This window comes from Nansenia antarctica, assembly GCF_963989245.1.
Source record: "Nansenia antarctica genome assembly, chromosome: 5".
Lineage (NCBI taxonomy): Eukaryota > Metazoa > Chordata > Actinopteri > Argentiniformes > Microstomatidae > Nansenia > Nansenia antarctica.
The window spans coordinates 49,828,036-49,833,035 of record NC_137690.1 but is presented as its reverse complement, the minus strand read 5'-3'; the positions used below and the strand labels follow the sequence as shown (position 1 = coordinate 49,833,035).

Sequence of the window (5,000 nt, the reverse complement as noted above, 5' to 3'; positions counted from 1 at the left end):
CTGGAAGTAGCAATTAGAAGATGGGCCATGAAGGGATGCACATGGCCAGCAACAATACTCAAATAGGCTGTGGCACTCAAGCGATGATTGATTGGTATTTACGAGCCCAAAGTGTGTCAAGAAAATATTCCCCACACCATTACACCATAAATGAATGAGAAGGTGTACAGGTGTTCCTAATAAAGTGTTTGGTGAGTGTATATATTTTTATGGCTTTTCTGCTTTATTGGGATAAAGACAGTAGAGATTGACAGGAAGGATGGGTGAGAGAGAGGAGGGATGACATGCAGGATATGTCGAGTGACGGAATCGAACCAGAAACCTTGCGGTTAACGTGGAATGCGCATTAGTGTGCAGTGCCACTAAGCACCCCCAAGTGAGGGCTTTTCAGAGGAACTGTATATTATGTCTCGTTTACATCTTGGACATATAACAGTGTTGTCGGTTATGAATGCAGGCATGATGTCGCCATACTGTAGGACCTGGCAATTGTGACACCAGCTGGTAAAACTGGGAACAAGTCACCAACCAATCCAAATGTTCAGACTTTTATTCTGAAAAGTTCAAATAAATGTCAACGTTCACCTAGTTAGAGGGGAGAATAGTGGGGATTTCTCACCGAATCCATTGCATTGCAATGTTTTGGCTTGACTAGCCACTACTAGTGAGTGTGTCATTGATTTTCAACAACTCTGACAGAATAAAAGAATAAAAGTCCCCCAAAAAAAGTCCATCGGTTGGCGACTTGTTCCTGGTTTCACCAGCTGCTGTCACAATTGTATCTACAGTATGTACTCTAGATATCAGGATACATTACCCATTGGAAGTGTTTTAACTGAGTTGTTACTCTTACTCTTTAGGCATTCTGTTTGGACCCCAGTGACTCATCCCATCTCATCCCATCAATAGAACCCTGCCCTTCTATTCCAAGCATGAGTCATGAACCACCACCATCACTGCTGTATATTTACAATGAATAATAATATAAATCATTATTAGTAATTAGATGGCCACCATCACCTATTCCAAATGCCGTGTGACGCCCCCAATCCTGACCTCACCTCAGATGCCCGACAACACACACACACACACACACACACACACACACACACACACACACAGACGCACGCACGCACGCACGCACACACACACACACACACACACACACACACACACACACACACACACACACACACACACACAGTCTGTCTGGTAGGCTGAAACGGAACCTCTCCACCTCGGTACATTAGTCATTCAAGGTAAACCCTCGGCATAGGCTTCTAATGATGCTCCTTTACCTTTGCTGGCTGTTACATTGACGCTGGACTCTACTGCTTATTACTCTCGGTCCGACGCTACAAAGACCCAGACCCACCGGTACGATATACGATCTGTATGATAGACTGGGGAGGCTGAGAAATCCCAGGACGGACTCGGCATTGTAATGCACGGAATGGAACGAGGTAATGGCATCACACCACAGTGAAGAACAGCCAATGGAGTACTAGCACAAGTGCGACGAATTCCTCTTCACACATTTGTCCTTTCAAAGGATCGATTGGTCTTTTACATAAGTTTCTAGAAGCTGTGTTCCTCACCGGTCCATCCTGCGAGGCAGTGACAGAGGCCACTCTCAGGGTCACAGCCGTCGTCATGGATACAGTCACACTTCTCCCCGCACTCCAATCCATAAGTGCCCTCCTGACAAACAACACAAACGATAATAGTAAATACAATATCAACAACAATAACCCAAACACATTCACCTTCCCGTACGGCATTGAGACAAGTGTGATAGTATCAGAAATCCATGAGTGTGTGGATCGACGAAATCAGAGAGAAACAGATAACTGCTAATATCCGCTGTCTACTCGGATATGAAATCACTAGCTAAAGACGCTAATGGGTTAACTAATGCACACACAGACACACACACACACACACACACACAGACAGACACAGACACAGACATGCACGCACGCACGCACGCTAACAACGCTTAGGTTGTGGGTTCGATTCCCACTGGGACCATATAGACTGAAAAATGTATGCACTGCAATGGAGCACTGATTTGGATAAAAACGTCAGCTAAATGGCATACACACACACACGCGCACACACACACACACACACACACACACACACGCACACGCACACGCACACGCACACGCACACGCACACGCACATGCACACACACACACACACACACACACACGCACACACACACATACACATACACATACACACACACCCACACACCTCCACCCCCCCACCCACACACACACACACACACACACACACCCACCCCCACCCCCCCCCCCCCCCCCACACACACACACACACTCTCTTACAGGGCAGGGGATGTGGCAGTACTCGCTGCGCCAGCCCGGGGAGCAGGTACAGGTGCCGTTGGCCGGGTCACAGGCCGCCCCGTTGGCACACACACACGTCTGGTTACAGCCCAGCCCCCAGGAGCCACTGGAGCACGGCATGGTGCAGTCCACCCCCTGCCAACCTGTAGAGATGGGGGGGGGTAGAGAGAGTGAGGTATAGAACTGGTCCTCGGCGGCTCAGTTGGTAGAGCATGGTAGAGCATCAGATGGTAGAACATGGTAGAGCATCAGATGGTAGAACATGGTAGAGCATCAGATGGTAGAGCATGGTAGAGCATCAGATGGTAGAACATGGTAGAGCATCAGATGGTAGAACATGGTAGAGCATCAGTTGGTAGAGCATGGTAGAGCATCAGTTGGTAGAGCACGGCACTAACAACGCTTAGGTTGTGGGTTCGATTCCTGCTAGGACCATACTGAAAAATGCATGCACTCACTGCAGTGTAAGTCACTTTGGATAAAAGCTTCAGCTAAATGGCATATATATATATACTGTATATATATATATATACTGTATATATTTTAATATATCAAATATTACATTATTATTATAATTGCACTGCAGCATGACAGTGCTCTCTGTCACTCTCTCTCTCTTATAAACCGTCTCAATGGACTGAATCCAAACTCCTGAAGAAACACAGACACAGACGTACTGTACAACATACGACACCACGCTGAAAAAAACACTCAACTCACACAAATAGAGAGAAATAATAATAGCATTATTTGTATAGCTCTTTTCCTGCAAATGTTGGTTATATAAAGTGCATTATATAATAATAATTGTATTATTTTGTCATTTAAAGGTAATAATAAAAAGATGGGTTTTAGTCTTGACTTGAAAATATGTGCTGAGGTTGCATCCCTAATGTAAACTGGCAGTACATTCCACAATTTGGGTGCATGAGAATGGGGCTGATATGCTAGCAAGACGTCTTTCAGATTTTCTGGTGCTGTGCCAGTGAGAGCTTTATAAACAATCAGAAGGCTCTTGAAATCTATTTGGAACTTAACAGGAAGCCAGTGTAGAGTCTCTAAAATAGGAGTTATATGAGCGGGGATTTTTTTTAATAATAATTGGATCAGTTCACGTTGTGGACAGGCACAGTAGAGGAAGAAGCAGAGCATTCTGTTTCCTGATCTCGGTGTCTGTGTCTACATCTTACATTAAGCAGACTGAATATACATCTCTGCTGATGCTCTACCAGAGTTGTGTGAGACAGACACACGCCCACTGGCCCGAGAAGCTCCCAACACTATCCTACTGTGATGTTTCCCTTTAATCAGCCACCTTCCTGGAGCGGAGCTTCCACTGGGCGTAAATATTTAACCAGGCTGACATTAAGAGGAAATTAAAAAAAGAAAAAAGCTGCTTGGCTTTGCCTCGTTCTCGGCTCCTGCTCTGCTGAGGAAGACCTTGTAATGTTCAGTAGTGTTCTCTGTGTGTGTGTGTGTGTGTGTGTGTGTGTGTGTGTGTGTGTGTGTGTGTGTGTGTGCGTGTCTGTATGTTTCTCTGTGTCTGAGTGTGTGTGTGTGTGTGTGTGTGTGTGTGTGTGTGTGTGTGTGTGTGTGTGCGTGTCTGTATGTTTCTCTGTGTCTGAGTGTGTGTGTGTGTGTGTGTGTGTGTGTGTGTGTGTGTAGTTCTGTGTGTGTGTGTGTGTGTGTGTGTGTGTAGATATGTGTGCGTGCATGTGTGAATGGCTGATAAAGCTGATAAAGTTGTTCAATAAGGGTTGTTCGGCTTGCTGTCGATGAACAACTGTGTCAGATGGAGGGTAATGCGGGGTACACACATAAGGAGTTTTTGGCCGGTTTTGGCACGATTTTGGGATGTCTGAAAACGACAGAAAACGCCCGATTGTCAGATGGATCTTAACATTTTCCTATAACAAAATCCTGTGGTGTGAGGTGTGTTAATAGTCAATTCTCTTCAATTGTGCAATCAACTCTCAACTCTCAACCTGCTCGGAAAATGGGCGTGGGGAACGACAGATTCCGGACTCTCTAGTCTCGTTCCCCAAGCCAGAAATCTCGCGTGAACCCATCCTTTTAATATTGCCTTTAAATTACAAAATAATTAAATTAAGATTATATAATGCTTAAAGCACTTTGAGCCGCAACGTTTGCAGGAAAAGCGCTATACAAATAAAGTTATTATTATCTAACGTAGTACCCTGACTGACCTGTACGAGACAACCATGTGCGACAGGGCAAATAAAGTGCAGAAAAACGAAAAGAAGAAGTCAGCTCGCTTCTTGATTGGCGAGCAGGGTTGCCAGATGGGAATGACATTTTCCACCCTAACCACAGTCTAAAACCGCTAATTCCACCAAACAATCTGGCAACCCTATGATTTCTGGTCGGAAGTATTGAACGCATTTCACATTTACGATTGCCGGCCACGCCCATTTTCCGAGCAGGTTGCCAGGAGAGTTGATTGCACAATTGAAGAGAAGTGACTCTTAACACACCTCACACCCCAGGATTTTGTTATAGGAAAATGTTAAGATCCATCTGATAACCGGGCGTTTTCTGTTGTTTTCAGACATCCGAAAATCGCTGAAATCGCAGAAAATCCTTATGTGCATGCCGTGAAATCTCAAG

At 45.1% G+C, this 5,000-nt stretch overlaps 1 pseudogene across 1 annotated transcript in view; it reads right to left on the bottom strand.

Annotated features, from left to right (window-relative positions):
* Nucleotides 1-5,000, bottom strand: part of LOC308157013 (multiple epidermal growth factor-like domains protein 11) — an 80,598-nt pseudogene that overhangs the window by 20,019 nt on the left and 55,579 nt on the right. Inside the window, exons 11-12 of the transcript in view lie at nt 2,352-2,515; nt 1,599-1,701 (exon numbers count right to left, since the gene is read on the bottom strand). The product of the transcript in view is annotated as a multiple epidermal growth factor-like domains protein 11 (transcript). The remainder of the gene's footprint in view (nt 1-1,598; nt 1,702-2,351; nt 2,516-5,000) is intronic.